Source organism: Ornithorhynchus anatinus, chromosome 1 (assembly GCF_004115215.2).
Source record: "Ornithorhynchus anatinus isolate Pmale09 chromosome 1, mOrnAna1.pri.v4, whole genome shotgun sequence".
Taxonomy (NCBI): Eukaryota; Metazoa; Chordata; class Mammalia; order Monotremata; family Ornithorhynchidae; genus Ornithorhynchus; species Ornithorhynchus anatinus.
The window spans coordinates 135,008,669-135,030,563 of record NC_041728.1 but is presented as its reverse complement, the minus strand read 5'-3'; the positions used below and the strand labels follow the sequence as shown (position 1 = coordinate 135,030,563).

The 21,895-nt window shown below is 50.9% G+C and overlaps 1 protein-coding gene and 1 non-coding gene across 2 annotated transcripts in view; both read left to right on the top strand.

The window, feature by feature from the left end:
• Window positions 1–8,026: 8,026 nt before the first annotated feature.
• The window catches only part of DGKG (diacylglycerol kinase gamma), a 340,544-nt gene continuing 326,675 nt past the window's right edge, over window positions 8,027–21,895 (top strand). Inside the window, exon 1 of the mRNA XM_029061465.1 lies at window positions 8,027–8,137. The gene's annotated coding sequence lies outside the window, so the exon portion shown is untranslated. The remainder of the gene's footprint in view (window positions 8,138–21,895) is intronic.
• LOC114816084 lies at window positions 19,700–19,837 on the top strand. The gene has a single exon (XR_003763862.1). It is a non-coding gene; the product is annotated as a small nucleolar RNA SNORA7 (small nucleolar RNA).

Here is a 21,895-nt window from a genome sequence, read left to right as displayed (position 1 = left end):
TACAATTGGGCAACAGAGAGAGATAATCTCTACCCAACAACGGGCTCACAGTCTAGAAGGGGGGAGGCAGACAACAAAACAAGTAGACAGGCATCAAAAACATCTCATCCACCCCTGCCTCACTCCCCAAACCCTTGGCTCCTTCCTTCCTCCCTGTCGGTGGGAGTGTGTCCTGGGAAGCTCCAGAAGAAGGGCTTCCCGTCCCGCTCCTGTGTACCGGTGGAGGACGCGGACCATGGAGTCAGGCCGGGACCTGCCAGAGGTGGGGTTGCAATTCTGGGGAGGGGACGACTTGAGGCCAATATGAACGGCGGTTGCAAGCCCTTGGGGGTCCTAGCGAGCAGCGGTCAGGCCCGAGCCGAAATCGAAGAAGCATGGCGCAGTGGTTAGGGCACGGGCCTGGGAGTCAGAAAGTCACCGTTGACCCTGCTTCCTCCACTTGTCTGCCGGGTGGTCTTGGCTAGGTCATTTCACTTTTCTCTGTGCCTCGGTTACCTCGTCTGTAAAATGGGGATGAAGAATGAGAGCCCCCTGCGGGACAGGGACTGTGTCCAACCTGATTTATTTGTAGACACCCCAGAATTTAGCACTGTAAGCACTAAACAGAAACCGTTAGTAGTAGTAGTAGTAGTAGTAGTATTGAGAAGCAGCGTGGCTCAGTGGAACGAGCACGGGCTTGGGAGTCAGAGGTCACGGGTTTGAATTCCGGCTCTGCCACTTGTCAGCTGTGCGACTGTAGGCAAGTCACTTGACTTCTCTGTGCCTCAGTTCCCTCATCTGAAAAATGGGAATGAAGACTGTGAGCCTCACGTGGGACAACCTGATTCCCCTGTATCTACCCCCGCGCTTAGAACAGTGCTCTGCACATAGTAAGTGTTTAATTAATACCGACATTAAATAAATACCAACCCTTCTCCCACCTCTCTTACTCTCCTTTTGGAAATGGAACCGCTAATTCCGTCTTCCAAAAGAAGGAAGAAATCCAGAATGGAAAAGCACCAAAACTCACTATCTACCCCCGCGCTTAGAACAGTGCTCTGCACATAGTAAGCACTTAACAAATACCAACATTATTATTAGTAGTAGTATTATATCACCCTCACGAAGTGGTGATTTTAAAGGGTAAGACGGTCTAAGGCATCCTCGGCCCACACATCTCTCTAGACTGTAAGCTTGTTGCGGGCAAGGAATGTGTCCGTTATATTTTAGTCTCCCAAGCATTTAATACAGTGCCCTGCATGCAGTCAGCTCTCAGTAAATTCGATCGATTGACTGACAGTTTAATCAATGCTACAGTTATTATTTTGTCCCCTTGACTCTATTTATCGCCATCGTTCTCGTCCGTCCGTCTCCCCCGATTAGACCGTGAGCCCGTCAAACGGCAGGGACCGTCTCTATCTGTGGCCGACTTGTTCATCCCAAGCGCTTAGTCCGGTGCTCTGCACATAGTAAGCGCTCAATAAATACTATTGAATGAATGAAAGGACCGGCTTCAATTCCGAACCCTCTAGTGCAAACCAGCGGAATAAATATTTCAGTCCCCCAGAGGGCTGGAACCCATCTGTTTTTTGGGGGGTTCTGGCATCGAGTCCCCTCCCTTCTGCTTGGGGAAGGTCCCTCCGAGAAGCTCCTGACCAGATGCTCCTAAATCCGACCTTGGGATCGGTGTGGAGCCAGGCCTTCCCGGTTCATTGCCAGCTGAATGCCCAGCGTTTGGTTTTTTGTGCCACAGCTCGAAGAAGCTGAGGAGCAGCACGGCCTGGTGGATGGCGCACGGGCGTGGGAGTCAGAGGACCTGGGTTCGAATCTCATCTCGGTCACTTGTCTGCTGTGCGACCTCGGGCAAGTCACTTCGCGTCTCTGGGCCTCAGTTACCTCATCTGTAAAATGGGGATTAAGATCGTGAGCCTTCTAATGGTCAGAGACTGTGTCCAACCTGATTAGCTTGACTCTCAAGGCTTAGCACAATGCCTGGCACATAGCAAGCGTTTAACAAATACCATTTTTTTAAAAAAGGACACATCTCCGCCCTCACACTGCTTTTCTCCCCCATTTTATCTCTAATAATAATAATAATGTTGGTATCTGTTAAGCGCTTACTATATGCGGAGCACTGTTCTAAGCACTGGGGTAGATACAGGGTAATCGGGTTGTCCCACATGAGGCTCACAGTCTTCATCCCCATTTTACAGATGAGGGAACTGAGGCACAGAGAAGTTAAGTGACTTGCCCACAGTCACACAGCTGACAAGTGGCAGATCCGGGATAATTTCCCTTTATTCAGGTTTGGGTCTCCCCGTTCTCTAAGCCCCTGGTGGGCAGGGACCGTGTCTCCCAACTCTGTTGGAATGTACTCTCCCCAGCGCCTATTACAGTGCTCTGCACATAGCGCCCGATAAATAAGCACCGATTGCTTTGGGAGGTGAGCAAGCTGCACTGGACTTCTGATGAATATGAAAATTGTAGGCTAAAAAAATGCAATAGTACTATGGCAAGCCTGAAATAGTGTCACCACAGAGCAGGCGGGCACGCACGTCATGGAAAGAAAGGCAAAGAAGCTTTTTATCTATTTGGGTTTCTTATTTATTTTTTTCTTTTCCATTTGCTGTGGTTTGCCGTAATCCTTAGGAAACTGCCCCTTTTATTCTGGGTGACCAGGGTCAGGCAGAGTCAGAAGCAAACGAGAGGGATCCTGTGGACAAAATGTACCGTCCTCTCCGAAGCACTTAGTGGATGCTCAATAAATACTATCGATTGACTGGTAGAGGAGCAGTGTGACCTACTGGAAAGACGAGGGGCCTGGGGTCTAATCCCATCTCACCCACTTGTGGGCTGGGTGACCACGGGCACGTCACTTAAGCTCTTAAGAGAAGCAGCGTGGCTCAGTGGAAAGAGCCCGGGCTTGGGAGTCAGAGGGCATGGGTTCAAATCCCGGCTCCGCCACTTGTCAGCTGTGTGACTTTGGGCAAGTCACTTCACTTCTCGGTGCTTCAGTTACCTCATCTGTAAAATGGGGGTTAACTGTGAGCCTCATGTGGGACAACCTGATGACCCTGTATCTACTCCAGCGCTTAGAACAGTGCTCTGCACATAGTGAGCGCTTAACAAATACCAACATTATTATTCTCTGTGTCTCAGTTTGCTCCTTTGTAAAATGGGAAGTAAGTACCTCTTCTCCCAGTGTGGCCTAATGGAGAAAGCACGGGCCCCGGGAGTCAGTGGGGCCTGGGTTCTAATCACAGGTCTACCACTTGCCTGCAGTGTGACCTTGGGCAAGTCACTTCACTTTTCTGGGCCTCACTTTCCTCAACTATAAAATGGGGATTGAGACCGTGAGCTCCACGTGGGACAGAGAGCTGCGTGGTGTAGTGGAAAGAGCGTGGGCCTGGAAATCAGAAGGTCCTGGGTTTGAATCCCACCTCCACCCTTTGTCTGTTGTGTGACCTTGAGCAAGTCACTTCACTTCCTCTGTGCCTCGGTTACCTCATCTTTAAATTGGGGATTGAGACTTAGAGCCCCACTTGGGGCAGGAACTGTGTCCAACCCAATGTCTTAGTATCCACTCCGGCGCTTAGTAGAATGCCTGGCACATAGTTAAGTGCTTAACAAATACCATAATAATTATTATTATCTACCCCAGTATTCATTCATTCATTCTATAGTATTTACTGAGCGCTTACTATATGCAGAGCACTGTACTAAAATCTTGGAATGTACATTTTGGCAACAGATAGAGACAATCCCTGCCCAATAACGGGCTCACAGTCTAGAAGGGGGAGACAGACAGCAGAGCCAAACAGAACAAAACAAAACAAGTAGCCTGGCATAAATATCATCAAGATAAATAGAATCACGGATATATACACATCGTTAACAAAATAGAGTAATAAATAATATATACAAATACGCACAGTGCTATGGGGAGGGGAAGGGGGAAGAGCTGAGGGTGGGAGAAGGGGGAATGAGGAGGAGGAGCAGAGGCAAAGGGGGGCTCAGTGTGGGAAGGCCTCCTGGAGGAGGTGAGCTCTCAGGAGGGCTTTGAAGAGGGGAAGAGAGTTAGTTTGACGGAGGTGAGGAGGGAGGGCGTTCCGGGACAAGTACTTAGCACAGTGCCTGGCAAAAAGTGAGTGCTTATCAAAGACCACAATTATTATTAGAGAGAAAGTGAAGTCCTCTTTGAGGTGAACTCAGGCTGGGATATTTTCAGCTCAGGATTAGGTGGAGCCTCCGTGGGAAAGGGGGAAACGACAAAGAGATGCGGGAAGCCTTTCAGATGGCGGGAGGCAGGCCGTGGAGGCAAGCCCTACTGAGAGCTCACCTCCTCCAAGAGGCCTTCCCAGACTGAGCTTCCCCTTTTCCCTCTGCTCCCTCTGCTCCCTCTCTGCACCCCCTTCCCTCCCCCCTTCCCTCTGCTCCTCCCCCTTCCTCCTTCCCCTCCCCTCAGCACTGTGCTCATTTGTATAGATTTTTATTACCCTATTTATTTCGTTATTGAGGTGTCCATCCCCTTGATTCTATTTATCGTGATTATGTTGTTCTGTTTTCTGTCTTCCCCGATTAGACGGTGAGCCCGTTATTGGGCAGGGACGGTCTCTATCTGTTGCCTAATTGTCCATTCCAAGCGGTTAGTCCAGTGCTCTGCACATAGTAAACCCTCAATAAATACTATTGAATGAATGAATTTTGCAAGCGCTTAGTACAGCGCTCTGCACACAGAAAGCGTTCAATACAAAAAAATCGAATGAAGGCACGAATGAAAAGACTGGACGAAAGAACTCCAATGGATGGAGAAGGGTAATTAAGGCCCGTGGCCCAAGGCAGAGTCCGGGAAGAAAGGAGTCCCGAGCCGGGAAATTGACGGTTCATCCATCAGAGGGGGAGTGTGCTCAGATGAAAGGTCGGACCGGGGGTCTGCAGGAGGTTTTGGACGTCAGCCCGGTGGTCAAAGCGTTCAAGGTCACCCGGAAAATTGGGAGAAGCAGCGTGGCTCAGTGGAAAGAGCCCGGGCTTGGGGTCAAAGGTCATGGGTTCGAATCCCAGCTCTGCCACTTTTCAGCTGTGGGACTGTGGGCAAGTCACTTGACTTCTCTGGGCCTCACTGACCTCACCTGTAAAAGGAGGATGAAGACTGAGCCTCACGTGGGACGACCTGATGACCCTGTATCTCCCCCAGAATGGGTGCTCCGCACATAGTAAGCGCTTAACCAATACCAACATTATTATTATTGGGAGGGCGGGAAAGGGCGCCCAGGGTGCAAGCAGGGAGGGGGGCTGTAGCCTGCTTCTGGGCTGCAGCCTGCTGCATCCCAACGGGAGAGGTCATGGGTTCTAATCCTGACTCGGCCACTTGTCAGCCGTGTGACTTTGGGCAACTCACTTAACTTCTCCGTGCCTCTGTTCCCTCCTCTGTAAAATGGGGATGAAGATTGTGTGCCCTACACGGGACAACCTGATCACCTTGTATCCCTCCCAGCGCTTAGAGCAGTGCTTTGCACATAGTAAGCGCTTAACAAATATCATCATTATTATTATTATTACCGCCGGGGCCCCGCTCACTAACGGGCACTCACGACCTCGCCCACCCACGTGCTCCCATCCCGGGACATACCACCCGGGTCATAATAATCATACTGGTATTGGTAAAGCGCTTACTATGTGCAGAGCACTGTTCTAAGCACCGGGGGAGATACAGGGTCATCAGGTGCTCCCACGTGAGGCTCACAGTCTTCATCCCCATTTGACAGAGGAGGGAACTGAGGCCCTGAGAAGTGACGATTAGCCCGTAAGCCCGTCAAACGGCAGGGACCGTCTCTATCTGTTGCCGACTTTTTCATTCCAAGCGCTTAGTCCAGGGCTCTGCACATAGTAAGCGCTCAATAAATACTATTGAATGAATGAATGACTTGCCCCCAGTCACCCAGCTGCCCGGTGGCAGAGCCGGGATTCGAACTCGTGACCTCTCACTCAGGCCCACACGTTCACGGCCACGCCCACCCTCATGACGTAAATCTCCCGGGCCCCGCCCACATCCAGAAGCCCCGCCCACACGCCAGCCCCTTCCACCTACCCACACTGGCCCCGCCCGTCTATCCAACATTGACCACGCCCACATCCCTGGGCCCCTCCCACCTAACCCACGATGCCCCGCCCACTTATCCAACACCGACCACGCCCATCCATCCAACACTGACCACGCCCACATCCTTAGGCCCCTCCCACCTAACCCACGATGCCCCGCCCACTTATCCAACACCGACCACGCCCATCCATCCAACACTGACCACGCCCACATCCTTAGGCCCCTCCCACCTAACCCACGATGCCCCGCCCACTTATCCAACACCGACCACGCCCATCCATCCAACACCGACCACGCCCACATCCTTAGGCCCCTCCCACCTAACCCACGATGCCCCGCCCACTTATCCAACACCGACCACGCCCATCCATCCAACACCGACCACGCCCACATCCTTAGGCCCCTCCCACCTAACCCACGATGCCCCGCCCACTTATCCAGCACTGACCTCGCCCATCTACCCAACACTGACCACGCCCATCTATCCAACACGGACCACGCCCACATCCCTAGGCCCCTCCCACCTAACCCACGATGTCCCGCCCACTTATCCAGCACTGACCACGCCCACATCTCTAGGCCCCGCCCACCTACCCCGCGATGCCCCGCCCACCTATCCAACACTGACCCCGCCCATCCACCCAACACCGACCACACCCACATCCCTAGGCCCCTCCCACCTAGCCCACCCTGACCACGCCCACCCAAGCCATACTGACCACGCCCACATCTCTAGGCCCCTCCCACCCATCGCATGGTGGCCACCCCCACCTATCCCACACTGACCATGCCCCTCCATCCCACTCTGCTCACGCCCACATCTCAAGGCCCCCACCCACATAGAACCACGATTCATGTTGGTATTTGTTGGTGTTTGTTAAGCGCTTCCTATGTGCCGAGCACTGTTCTAAGCGCTGGGGTAGACACAGGGGAATCAGGATGTCCCACGTGGGGCTCACAGTCTTCATCCCCATTTTCCAGATGAGGGAACTGAGGCCCAGAGAAGTGATGTGACTCGCCCACAGTCCCACAGCTGACAAGTGGCCGAGCCGGGAGTCGAACCCATGACCTCTGACCCCAAAGCCCGTGCTCTTTCCACTGAGCCACGCTGCTTCAATGGCCACGATGGCCACGCCCACCTCTCCCACACTGGCCACGCCTACATAATAATAATGTTGGTATTTGTTCATTCAATCGTATTTATTGAGCACTTACTAGGTGCAGAGCACTGGACTAAGCGCTTGGAATGAACGAGTCGGTAACAGATAGAGACGGTCCCTGCCCTATGACGGGTTTACAGTCTAATCGGGGGAGACGGACAGACGAGAACAATGCCGATAAGTAGAGTCACATTATTATTATTATCCCCATTTTCCCGATGAGGTCACTGAGGCCCAGAGAAGTAATAATAATAATGTGGGTATTGGTTAAGCGCTTACTATGTGCCGAGCACCGTTCTAAGCGCTGGGGTAGATACAGGGTCATCGGGTTGTCCCACGTGGGGCTCACAGTTAATCCCCATTTTCCAGATGAGGTAACTGAGGCACCGAGAAGTGACTTGCCCACAGTCCCACAGCTGCCAAGGGGCAGAGCCGGGAGTCGAACTCATGACCTCTGACTCCCAAGCCCGGGCTCTTTCCCCTGAGCCCCGTTGCTTCCCTCATTGCCCCGCCCCTCCCGAAGAGGCCCGGCCAATCACAGCCCTTCTCCATCTCTTCTGGCCCCGCCCCCTCGCGTTGGCCCCGCCCACCTGCCAGGCCCCGCCCCCCCGGTGCGGTCCGGTTCCCCCCCCCCCCCGGTTGGGAATCCGCGGGCGCAGCGCCCCCTCCCGGGCCCGTCCGGCGTAGCGCCCCGGCCCCGCCCCCGGCCGGCCGGTCCTGCCTCCTTCCCTCCCGTCCAGCCCAGCTTCCATGGAGCGCGGCCGCTCAGCCTCGGGAATTCCGCGGGGGAAGACGCCCGGACGTCAGCCTCCGTCCTGCCCGCTCCTCTTCCCTCCCAAGTAAGGGAATAAAGCGGGACGAGGGTCCACCCCCTCCGCTGCCCCCGGAGAGCCCAGCGGTAAGCCCAGCGCTTCGCGCTCCGAGGGGGGCTGCGGGGCATCGGCGCTTAGCACAGAGTGAGCGCTTAACCCCTACCGTCCTTATTATCATCTTCATCGTCATGGCCAGGACCTGTCCGTCTGTCTGCCTCTCTCCGAGTGTCCCCTTTGTATCTCTCCCTGTCTCTGTGGCTCTCTGTGCCTATGTGGGTATCGATTCACTCAATCGTATTTATTGAGCGCTTACTATGTGCGGAGCACTGGACTGGGTGGGGGTCCGGAGGGGGGTCTCCGGGTGGACGTCGAGGTGTGCGTCTCAAGGGTCCGGGAACAGATCTTTTTGTCCCCCTTTTGGGGGGGCGTTTCTTGCAAAAGGAGGAGCTGCTTTGGGTGGGTTTGTCCTCCGCAGAACGGGCGAGGGAGAGCTAGCAGGCTCCCGGTGCCCCCTCCATCCCGGGCGAGGTGGTCTGAGAAGGGGCAGCCCTCGCCCACCTGCGAGCCAGCCCGGAAGGGGGCAAACCACCTGCATCCTCCACACCAGAAACCCTGCAAGGCCATCAGGCGTGTGTGCGTGTGTGTGTTCGGGCCTGTTTGGGCGGGGATTGCTCTCTTCCTTTGCTGTATTGTACTTTCCAAGTGCTTAGTGCAGTGCTCTGCGCCCAGGGAGCGCTCGGTAAGTAGCCCTGAATGAATGAACGAACGACTGTACGGGGTGGAGGGGGCACCCGAGGTGGGATGCCCCATCCATCTCATCTGGGCAAGCGAGGGGACGCCAAGAGGCCGTGGTAGCCAGGAGAAAAGGTTGCCGGGTCAGGTCGGGAGGTCAGAGTAGAGGCGTCTTTTGGGAATTCTTCGGTTTTCCAAGACGCCCCGCTGCTCCTTGGGGAATTGGCTTTGCCAGGCCGAATGGAACCGGGAGCTGCCGTGACCTGGCCTCCCCGCAGATGCCAGGGTCCGCAGTTGTGGAAAGGAAAGCAATCCCCAGCAGAGGAGCCGGGTCGGTCCAGCACGGGCACTGGAGGAGGTGGACGAGGGACGGGGGGCCGGATGGCGTGGCGGTTATCTTTCCGGGACCCTCGGTCCATGCAAGCTAGCATTCTGGAGCTTCTGAGTATTTCAAAGAGAACACCCTGTCCTAAAGAAAAATGGTCATCCCATGCTCTTTCTGGGTTCCGGAGCGGGGCGTGGTGTGCGTCCTCCCAAGAACGGGGATGACTAGCGGGAAGAGTGAGAGCGAGACCAGGTAGTAGATCCTGGGAGGGCTATGAGGGACTTCTGCTGCAGCTGGTTATTAGAGAGGGGGCTGCTGTCTAGCTTCAAAATCCAAGGTTGCCGAATAATAATAATAATAATAAGGGGATTTGGTAAGCAATTCCCATGTGTCAAGTACTGTTGTAGATATAAGGTCATCAGGTTGTCCCTCTGGGGCTCAAAGTCTTCACCCCCATTTTACAGATGAGGTAACTGGGGTGCAGAGATGCGGCTTGACCTAGGTCACAGCAGAGAAGTGGTGGATTTGGGATTAGAACCCGTGTCCTCTGACTTCCAAGCTCCTGCTCTTTCCTCTAAGCCACGCTGCTTCTCTGTGGAGGAGTGGTTTCTGAGTATCTTTCTTTCTCTTATTTTTATGGTATCTGTTAAAAGATTATTATGTGCCAGATGCTGTACTAAGCGTTGGGGAAGATACAAACTAACCAGGTCGGACCCAATCCGTGTCCCACCTGGGGCTCACAGTCTTCATCCCCATTTTATAGACGAGGGAACTGGGCACAGTGCAGTAAAGTGACTTAACCAAGGTCACACGGCAGACAAGTGGCAGAGCCGGGATTAGAACCCAGATCTTTCCGACTCCCAGGCCCCTGCTCTGTCCACTAGGACACGATGCTTCTTTCTTCTGTCAGGTCAGTCCACACCTCTGGGAATTTGGTCCAGAAGTTCCCAAACCTCACTGTGGGAGAGAGGATGGGGCCTGAGGGAAAGGCCCACCTTGGAAGTCAGGATATCTGGCTTCTAAACCTCAGCTCAGCCATTTGCTCAGGGAAGAGACAAACCGCGCCTCAGTTTCTCTTTAAAACTGGCCTAATTGGACTTTTCACCACCCAGTGTGTATGTGAAGCGATAGAGCCCCAGCTGCCGGCTGGGGATAAAGATGTCTTGCTAAGAAGTGAAGACGCTACAGGTGAACGGACCTTATTCATCTTTTTCCCCACCGAGATGGGCACCTCGTGATCTGAGTTCTGACTTCCAGAAGGATCACAGTTGTTACAGAGGTGAGAGTGGTGATCGTCACGCTTTAGCAGAGTTAGGGTGAATGACTCAATGGACAGAGGCGATGACTTTCCTGGATTATTTTCCATAAGGGTTTAGCTTTCCTCAAACCCCTGGCTGGAGCTGGACCTGGAGACTGAGTTTTTCAGTGCATTCAATTTGGGCTCCTGTTGATTTCTTCCCACATTTCCATAGCCGCCACCTTGGGACATCACCCCCCACCCCTTCACCTCTCCGCAGCTAAACCCTCTTCTCCTCCCTTTCCCTCTGCTCCTCCCCCTCTCCCGTCCCTTCCCCTCAGCACTGAACTCGCCCCTCAACTGTATATATCTTCATCACCCTATTTATTTTATTAATGAGATGTACATCACCTTGATTCTATTTATTTGCTATTGTTTTAATGAGATGTTCTTCCCCTCGATTCTATTTATTGCCATTGTTTTTGTCTGTCTCCTCCGATCAGACTGTAAGCCCGTCAAAGGGCGGGGATTGTCTCTATCTATTACCGATTTGTGCATTCCAAGCGCTTAGTACAGTGCTCTGCACATAGTAAGCGCTCAATAAATGCTATTGAATGAATGAATGAATCACCCAGCTGGGCTCTAGGCTGTGGTGCCAGCCTCGCCCAGGTGTTCAGTGCATAGTATTCATAGGTGGAGGTGATGCAGCAGCAGGGATTTAAATGAGAGACATTAGGAAGAACTTTCTAACTGGAAGTGCATGTTATCAATCAATTGATCATCTGTACTGATCGCTTATTCTGCGCAGAGCACCGTTCTAAGCACTTGGGAGAATATAATAAAGCCGAGTTGGTAGACACATTCCCAGTCTAAAACCACCTTGCAGACTAGAAGGGGAGACAGACATTAATAAAAATGAATAAATTACAGATACATTCTTAAGTGCTCTGGGGTAGAGAGAAAGGCGAATTAAAGGTAAATCCCGGCTCCGCCACCTATCAGCTTCGTGACTTTGACTTCGTGACAAGTTACCTCATCTGTAAAATGGAGATTTTAGACTGTGAGCCCTAGGTGGGACAACCCAACAACGTCAGGGCTTAGAACTGTGCTTGGGACATAATAAGCCCTTAACAAATACCATCATGATTAAAGGTGCAAAGGTGACACAAAAGGGAGTGGGAGAAGAGGAAATGAGAGCTTAGTCGGGGAAGGCCTCTTGGAGGAGATGCTCTTTCAGTGAAGCTTGCTTGGGGGGGGTCGTGTAACTAGCCAGCGAGGAGGCTGTGGAGTCTCCTTTTCCGAAGCTTTTGGAGCAATTCCGGGGCTATTTCTGGAGGGGTTGGGGGATAGGTCCAGGTGACCACTCGAAGTCTCTTTCAGCCCCACCTTCCCTAGAAATAAGGATTTTGTTTGATTTAGATTTTCCACCGAGAGGAGGGATTTCTGCACCGGTGGAAACAGAAGATGGAGAGAGCATGGTGGCTGTGGTCTGCAGGGAGGAGGATGGGGGGAAATACCCCCGTGTCCAGGAGCATTCGCTGACGGCCACTGAACCGGGACGTTCACCAGGGCCACCTTTGGGGATAGGGGACTCCGGCCCAAGGGGCCGATCTGAAAGGATCCCATTGGACTGTGGGTAGGTGTGGGGAGAATTAGAGATCTGTGGAAGAGGGGAAGGGGTGAAACTGGGATACAGCTGCTCTTTTCCCATCACAATGGGGCATCTTAGGTCCACCTGATGCCTGTTGATAACATGTGAAACTCTTTTTCCTTCAAGCCCCCACCCCAGTCGGCCCTTTGTGCTCTATTTTCAGTCAACGGTCGCCCTACCCTGGGTTTCCTTTGCATTTTGCTTTCACTCTCAACTGGGGATGGTCCCCGGCCTGTCCTGTGCCTTTTGCTTTTCCATCCTGCTTACTCCATCTCTCTGCTCCCTTCCTCTTTGTCCTCCTCCTCCTCCTTTTCCTCAAACCCCTGGCTGGAGCTGGACCTGGGGACTCAGTTTTGCAGTGCATTCATTTTGGGCTCCTGCAGATTTCTTCCCACATTTCAATAGCCGCCACCTCGGTACATCACCCAGCTGGGCTTTAGGCTCTGGTACCAGCCTCGCCCACCATGCCCTCTGCACGGCCTCTCCCTATCCATCACAACCACCAGACCAAGGGAAAACCCGGCCCTGACAAATCTCATTTTCCGGTTGATTTGGGGGAGCAGGGGAAAGAAAAAAACAGTTCTCACTTGGGAGAGCCCCCTTGTACTTCACTTCCCTGATTTGGTGGCAGAGGAGTGGGGAGAAAGGGTAAGGAGCTGTTTGGGGGTGGTGGGGAAGGAGGACAGGGAGGAGAAGCAGCAGCAGCCGCCCCTTAGGTTCTGTTGTCAGTGAACTGTCCCCCTAGCCTGTGTTTCCGTAGCATTTTGCTTTCCCTCTCAGCTTGGGATAGTCACAACCTGTGTCTCTGACTTTTCCATGGGATCTAGTCTAGGACTTTTTCATTCATTCATTCATTCATTCAATAGTATTTATTGAGCGCTTACTATGTGCAGAGCACTGTACAAATGGGTAACAGAGAGACAGTCCCTGCCCTTTGATGGGTTTATGTCTCTGCTTAATAGTTCCAGTTTGTCCTCTCTAATTTCCCTCTTCTCCTCCTCTTTCTCTTCCTTCTCCTCCTCCTCACCCTCCTCCATTTCATCCTTCTCATTTTCATTCTTCACCTCCTCCTGTCTTTTTCTCTCTCCTTTTCTTTTTCCTCCTCCTCTTCCCCCTCTCTCTTTTCCTTCCTTCTCCTCTTTCTCTTTTTTCTCCTCCTCTTTCCCTTGTTCCTCATAATAATAATTATGGAATCTGTTAAGTGTTATATACCAAGCACTGACTCGAGCACTGGAGACAACTACAAGATAATCAGGTCAGACACGGTCCCTGTCCCACACAGGGCTCACAGTCTGAGGAGGCAGAGCACATATTGATTCCTCATTTTACAGATTAGGAAATTGAGGCATCGAGAAATGAAGGGTTTTGCCCAAGTTTACGCAACAGGTAGGTGGAGGAGCTGATTGTACAGCCCATGTCTTCTGACTCCCGGGCCCATGCTCTTTCCACTAGGCCATGCTGCTTCTCCTCATCCTCATTTCTTCCTCCCTTCTCATCTCCCTCTCTCCTCCTTATTCTCCTCTTCCTCTCTTTTCCTACTTTTTCTTCTCTTCATCATCATCAGTAGTATCTGTTAAGTTCCTACTGGATGTGAAACTCTGCACCAAGGGGCTTAGGGAAAACAGCAGAAGCAAAGTTATCCTCCAGGAGTTTACAAGCTAATGGAGGTAGATAGATCTATCGATCTGTGCTATTTATTGAGCTCATACTTAGTGTGTGCAGAGCATTACACGCTGACAAAAAGGATTTACAAATAGTGGGAGCAGGTGGAAAAATAAAAGGAAGTAGTAAAATGTATCAAGATGAAAATATCTGAGTAAATAATTGAGTGAATAAATGTATATACAAATAGAATATAGGTACATAAAATACAGGCTGAGAAGAGGAATGAAATGTATAAGTGCTTAGTATTGTACTCGGCAATTAGTAAGTGTTCAGTAAATACAATTGATTGAAAGTGCTCAGAGTGGTGTTGGGTCCATGTGAGGCGAAGTTGACAGTTACTCAGATAAGGCTTCTCAGAGGAGGTAACCTTTTCTCCTCTTTTTTTCTTCTCTTTTTTCAGCTTCCTCTCCTTTTCTATCTTTCTCCTTTTCCTGTTTCTTCTTCACACCTTCTTCCCTCCTTTCTCCTACTTCTCTTCCTTTGTTTGCCCTGATTGTAACAAAGCCCACACCTGAAGGAGGAGTAGAAGGGGATGCAAAGAGAGGGGTCCTTGGAAGGAACTGGGAATCACCACCCCCCTAATCCCCAACTGGAAAACACCTATCAGTTGATCAATCAATCATATTTACTGAGCACTTATAGGCAGAGCACTGTACTAAGCACTCGAGCAGCATGGCCTAGTGGCAAGAGCCCAGGCTTGGGAGTCAGAGGACATGGGTTCTAATCCTGGCTCCACCACTTGTCTGCCTTTTGGGTGAGTCACTTCGCTTCTCTGTGCTTCAGTTACTTCATCTGTAAAATGGGGATTAAGACTGTGAGCCTCATATGGGACAAGAACTGCGTACTACCCGATTACCTTATGGTCCTCAGGTCCTTAGAACATTGTTTAACACGTAGTAAGAGCTTAACAAATACTGGAATTATTATTATTATTATTATTAGATGTGATCCCTGTCCCAAAGGAACTCCCCTTCCCCCACCGTGGGGCCAAAACCCGGGCCAGGAGGAAGCGGGAGCGAGTGAGAATGAATCACGTGATGAGGGCGATCATCATCCCCTCCTTCCAGCAGCGCTTCCCCCTATCAATCCATCAATCAAGAGTATTTATTGAGCGCTTACTGTGTGCAGGGCTCTGTACTGAGCAGTTGGGAAGGCACAATGCAAGAGAGTTGGTAGACACATTTCTTGCCCACAAAGAACTTGCAGTCTGGATGGTAAGGAAATGTGGCAAGACAGAGGAGCGGTGATGAGGCCGGGAGGGAGAGGAGGGTGAAATTATTGAAACTTGGCCCAGGTGCAAAAATAGTAAATTATCTCATGAGGAAAAACATTTTAACTATATCTGGACTAGGGTAGTGAAGTTTAACAGTCATGGACCCTGCTCTTCAAGAACCTACCGTTTAGGTTTGGCAATGCAAACAGATGTACAAAGGACCCTCTGACAACTGAACATTGAAAATAGCCATAAACCCCTAAATAAGGTTTTCTCTGGGACCAAGCAAGGACTGAGAATTTCCCTTGCCTCTGTGGCTGGAGGAGATGAAAGGCATTCTAGCCCAGTGTCATCTTTGCCTCGATTTACTTTCTCTAGAAATAGTTTTTGCCCCTAATCTGTCTGTGGTAATACAAACCTCCTCCAAGGAACAGATGTTTTCAGAAATAGCTCCAGGCAGATGAGGGTTGCTCCGATGGAGCCATGAGCCAGGGTAGCTCCTTCCATGCTTCGTCACCGTCGTCTTCATCAGTGGTATTCACTGAGTGCTTACTGTGTACAGAACACTGTACTAAGAGCTTGGGAGAGTATAATACAGCAGAGTTGGTAGACAAGTTACCTGCCCACAGTGAGCAGTGTGGCCTAATGGAGAGAGCATGGACCTGGGAGTCAGAAGGACCTGGGTTCTAATTTTGACTCCAACTGCTTGCTATGTGACCTTGAGCAAGTCATTAACTTCTCTGTTACCTGTAAAATAGAGATACCTGGTCTCCCTCTTATTTAGATTGTGAGCCCCATGTGGGACAGGGACAGTGTCTGCCCTAATTAACTTGCACCTATCCCAGTGCTTAGGCACAGTAAGAAACTTAACAAATACCGTTTAAAAACAATAACAGCAAAAAACCAGCTTATAGTCTAGAAGGGAGACAGACATTAATAGAAATATACAATTTATGAGATATAATTTATAGATATGTACATAAGTACTACGGGGCCCCGGTTGCCTAGGTATACCCCCGTGGGCCTGATGGACGAAAGAGTTTTTTATGGTATTTGTTAAGCACTTAGTATGTGGTGGGCACTGAGATAGCGCTAAGCTCTGTGATAGATACAAATTAAGTAGGTAGGACATAGTCCCTGTCCCACATAGGGCTCACAGTCTTAATCCCCATTTTACAGATGAAGGAATTGAGGTCCAGAGAAGTGAAGTGATTTGCTCAAGGTCAGCATGGTCCTTCTGACTCCCAGGCCCGTGCTTTATCCCCTAGGCCTGTGGCTTCTCTATTTGTAGCCACTTGACCCACGTTCCCATCTTGCCACCTCCTTGTGGGAAGGAGCTGTGTGGCCTTGGGCAAGTCACTTACTTCTCTGGGCCTCAGTTATCTCATCTGTCAAATGGGGATTAAGACTGTGAACGCTTGAGGGACAGGGACTGTTTCCAATCTGATTTGTTTATATCTATCACCGTGATTAGTACAGTGCCTGGCACATAGTAAGCACTTAACAAATACCATAATTATCATTATTTTATTATTATTGTGGGGTTTCAGGGCTGTCCCCAGGGTCTCAGAGCCTGGCAGCTGCTTGAGGCAAGCGGTAAAGAGTGTTCAGCACCTGTCAGCCTGGAGCTTTGTCTGATCCATTCAGAAGATGCAAACTGCTGGGTTAAAAAAACAAAAAGCAAAAAAAAAACCCCAAACCTGTCCACGCGGCCTCAACCAATCTAGCTAAAGCCCCATCAGAAGCTACCGTGACAGATTTCTCATTTACTGCTCTGAAAATAAATCTGGCAACGTTCGTGAAGAAGCCGTGACTTGGGGACGATTTTGCGAACAGACGTTGGTTTTGCCCTGAATGGGCTTCGACGAGATGCGCGCGGAAAAGATCGACCGTCAGAGCCGTTTCTGAACCAGTCAGTGGGTGGGGGAAAGCTGAGGAGAAGAGGGTTCTAAAAGGGCCAAGTCTCCCCTCATCCCACCCCCGCCCCCGTCCCTAGCCCCCGTCCACCGAGCAGCTGGTCCGGCTCGGGTTGGCTCCAGTTGTCGGGGCGGACGTCACGGAGGAATCTCTCCCCCCTTCTCCCTGGGCTCCCGGCCAGGTTTAGGCTTGGAAGTCGATCATTCGGGGTCCTTCCAAAGAAACCAAACCCTGCACAGAAACCGACTATTGACGCTGGGGCTCGCCGATGCTTCGGGTCTTCTTTCCTCCCTCGTCCTCGCTCTGGCCACATCCGACCCCAATCCCACAGTGATTTCTGGATCCGGGATTTGGGACTGGGGCCTTCTGAGGTTGTCTCTGCCCTCTCTCCCTGGTACTTCCTCAGACTTTGCCCTCCCCCTCCCACACCCCTAGATCAGTGTGGCCTAGTGGAAAGAGCTTGGCCCTGGGAGTCAAGAAACCTGGATTCTAATCCCGGCTCCACCACTGGCCTGCTGTGGGACCTTGGGCAAGTCGCTTCGCTGCGCTTCCGTTTCCTCATCTGTAAAATGGGGATTCAAGACCCGTTCTCCCTCCCGCTTCGATTGTGAGCCTCATGTGGGACAGATATGTGTCCGACCTGATTATTCTGTATGTCCGACAGAGTTTAATACAGTGTTTAGCAAAAATAAGCACTGAACAAATGCCACTGTTATTATTATTGTTCCTCAAGCAGACATGCGCTTGTCTTCTACGCTGGCGATCTTCCATTGGGTAGATTCGGTTTTTGCTCCATTTGGGTTTTCATTCTATTCGAGGGGACCAATAGCGAAGCACCCTTTCTTTTCAGAGACGCAGGGACAAACTCATGTTCAAGATACCTTTCTCTGTGACATCTCCTCCAAGAAAAGTCTAGCTGAGTTTGGCTGTGGAGGGCCAAACGAAGGACTTAGCTCACAGAGGAGCACAAACTGCGACTGGCTCTCGGTTGGGGATTGGTTTTCTGCCTCAATTCCTCTGGGAACCTCAATTCATCAGTGGTATTTACTAAGGCCTTACTGTGTGCAGAGCACTATACTAAGCACTGGGGAGGGTCCAATACGACAGAGTTCCCCGCCCACAAGGAGGACACCTCGTGACTCTGACCCACGTGTCCTATTTCCCCTGCGGCCAAGCCGATGGCTGCTCTGCTCTCTGGTCTTGCTCCCGGCAGGAGAAGAGGGTTAAAGAATCTCCCGGGGAAGGGCCCTCGTCAGAGAAAGAGCTGCCCAATAGACCTTGGAGAAAACCCCGTTACCTGTTGGGGTCTGGATTTGTTTGTGCTGGAAGTGCTGACAGGATGGGCTAGAATGACGAAAAACCTGTTCCTCAGTTCTTTCCCCCCATCCACATGCATGTACACACACACACGCATACACATGCACATGACTCCATGACCCTTAATGTATTGCAATGCGGGCAGCTCACATGTTGTGACCAGAGATCGTCATCGTGAGGGTCCCACGATTTTTTTTTTAATGGTATTCGTAAAGCATTTACCCCAGGCACTATAACAATAATAACAGTGGTATTTGTTAAGTGCTCACTATGTGCCGAGCACTGGACTAAGCCCTGAGGTGGATACAAGCAAATGGGTTGGACACAGCCCCCCTCCCATGGTGAGAGGCTCACAGTCTTAATTCCTATTTTACAGATGAGGGAACTGAGGCACAGAGAGGTGAAGTGACTTGCCCAAGACCACGCAGCAGACAAGTGATTGAGCTGGGATTAGGACCCATGACCTTCTGACGCCCAGGCCCATGCTCTATCCACTACTCCGTGCTGCTTCTCACGCAAGCAGCCTGCCCTGGTGCTCGAGAGTATTCAACAGAAAGGCTGTGGAGGCAGAAGCTGGGTTACATGACCAGCTTCTTTTTCCTAGGAATTTTAGGTCCTCAGACCTCGAGAGCTGGAGAGGGCAGTCAAGAGGGAAAGGAAACAGCTGAATGACCAGGGTCGGGGAGAGGAGAGGGTGCTTGCAAATTTGATCGACGTGTTCTCAGAGCCGATAAATTCCATGTCAAAAGGTTTCCTCGGCCTAAAAATGCATCCCTGGTCATCGTATGGGATTCCCGAGCACCTGGTTGATTAGTAGGTTGGGCTACTGTGAGCTCACTGTGAGCAGGGATCGTCACTGTTTACTGTTGTACTTTCCCAAGGGCTTCTTACAGTACTCTGCACACAGTAAGCACTTAATAAATACGATTGAATGAATTAATGGAAGGCCTTTGCTAGCCTGCTATGGGCAGAGAATATGTCTTTTATATTGTCCTCTCAGTACAGTGCTCTGCACACAGGAAGGGGTCAATAAATCCGATTGTCTGTGCTCAGATTTGTGTGCTCGCCCAGCTTTGATGTGAGAAATGTGCAGTTTGATGGTGTTCTTGCACGCTGTCACCTGACCTAGAGAAGGGGGGAATCTCTATCGTTGGTTTGGTCCAGCACGGACAGCGGTCTTTGCGGTGGTAGAGAAGCAGCATAATTTAGTGGACAAAACATGGGCCTGGGAGTCAGAGGACCTGGATTTCTCTAGACCCTGTAGACTCTAAGCCTGTTGTGGGCAGGGAATGTATCTATTTATTGTTATTTTGTACTCTCCCAAACGTTTACTTCAGTGTTCCGCACACAGTAAGTGCTCAACAAATACGACTGATTGAATGAATTTAATCCCAGCTCCACCACTTGTCTACTATGTGACCTTGGGCCAGTCACTTCACTTTTCTGTGCCTCAGTTCCCTCATCTGTAAAACAGGCATTAAGGCTGTGAGCCTTATGTGGGACAAGGACTGTATCCAACCTGATTATCTTGTATCTATCCCAGAACTTAGTACAGTGCCTGACACATAGTAAGTACTTACTAATGACCATTCCCCTCTCAGGGTAGCACCTGGAGAGTTTTCAGTGCTCTACCAGTCTCCACTACAGGAGGGAGGGTCAAGCAGAGGCCTGTCCATTCCATTCCTAGCTTGGCCAGTGGCTAGCGAGCGGAAGGCCGTCTGCTACAAGTCAAAACTCACCCGTGCTGGGCAGCAGCGGCATGGGAGGGAGTCGAGGGTGGACATTCAAGTTTATTGTGTGGAAGTAGGCGATGGTAAACCGCTTCCATATTTTGACCAAGAAACCTCTATGGATCCACCACCAGAACGATTGCAGACGGAGGTGGGGCTTTGTGGGAGAGATGTGTCCGTGGTTCCGCTGTGGGTCGGAGATGACTCGACAGGCATAAGACACTAATCACCAATAAAAATAAAAAAAAGCCCAGAGAGGTGAGTTTTACATTCACGCTGATGCAGACTGACAAACCCCAGACATGGCAGAGCAGCTAACTCATTTAAATCCTTAGCTTCTTTATCTGTAGTGAGGTAGTTTTTCTTTTTCCCCTATGCGTAAACAGTGCTATTCACACGAGAACTGATTTTTCATTTTCCTGATGGGTGATCCGATGCGAAATCTTAAAACAGCCAGCAATCACGAGGCCGCCTTGACCCTTAGAAGCCACATCACTTAAAATAATTTTGTATAAATGCTCTCCCAATAACTTTGCATTTCTCCATCACCGTTATTCCAGAGACGACGCAATACACAGCAAGCTGCAGTCAACTTCCATCTCTTTTTTTTCCCCCAATGAGAAAAAGGAAATCTGCTTTGGATTTATTCGGCACCTTTCTTCCTCAGCTCTCAAAGTGTTTTGATATCTGTTACATCAGTAACTGTTGCATTAGCAACCAAGTAATAAGTGTTGTTTCAATAACCGTATAATAGCTGTCATAATAGTTATTTGAGCTAGGGAGGAGGGCCAGATTGACTCTCTTCATTTTGAGGTCAGGGGAAATTGGAGCACGGAACCAAAGAAGTGGCTTGCCCTAGGTCATTCAATAGTATTTATTGAGCATTTACTATGTGCAGAGCACTGTACTAAGTGCTTGGAATGGACAAATCGGCAACAGAGACAGTCCCTGCCCAGTGACGGGCTTAGTGGCAGAGGTGTGGCTATCATCTAGATGCCCAACGCAGCCTCTCTGTCCTTTCAGCAATGCTTGAGGTCTCACACTTCCTAAAGGAGGAGTGGTTAGCCCTCTCACAGTCCTCTGGGAATGGGGTGGGCCCTGATGAGCCCAGATCTCATAGAATGCTCATCCTTCTCCATTCGGCCTAATGGATCGTGCACGGGTGTGGGTCAGAAAGACCTGAGTTCAAATCCCTGCTCTGCTGGGTGACCTTGGGGAAGTCATTTCACAAACGCTCTGGGCATGTCACCCCCCTCCTCAAAAATCTCCATAAAAAACTCCTCACTCTTGGCTTCAAAGGTCTCCATCCCCTTGCCCCGTCCTCCCTCACCTCCCTTCTCTCCTTCTCCAGCCCAGCCCGCGCACTCGGCTCCTCTGCCGCCGCTCACCTCCTCTCTGTGCCTCGTTCCCACCTGCCCCGCCATCGACCCCTGACCCACGTCCTACCTCTGGCCTGGAATGCCCTCCCTCCTCACATGTGCCAAACTAACTCTCTTCCCCCACTTCAAAGCCCTACTGAGAGCTCACCTCCTCCAGGAGGCCTGCCCACACTGAGCCACTCTTTCCCTCTGCTCCTCCTCCCCTCCCCGTCGCCCCGACTCCCTCCCTCTGCTCTACCCTCTTCCCCGCCCCACGTCACTTGTGTATATTTATACATATTAATTATTCTATTTATTTTATTAATGATGAGTATATCTCTATAATTCTATTTATCGATGATGCTATTGATGCCTGTCTACTTGTTTTGTTGTCTGTCTCCGCCTTCTAGACTGTGTGCCCTTTGGGTAGGGATTGTCTCTACCGGTTGCCGAGTTGTACTTTCCAAGTGCTTAGTACAGTGCTCTGCACACAGTAAATGCTTAATACAGTGCTCTGCACACAGTAAGCGCTCAATAAATAAGTTGGAACGAATGAATGAATGAATTTGGACCTCAGTTCCTTCATCTGGAAAAGGGGGATTAAGACTGTGAGCCCCATGCGAGACAGGGACTGTGTTCAACCTGATTCACTTGTAGCTACCCCAGCGTTTAGAACAGTGCTTGACACGCAGTTAAGCA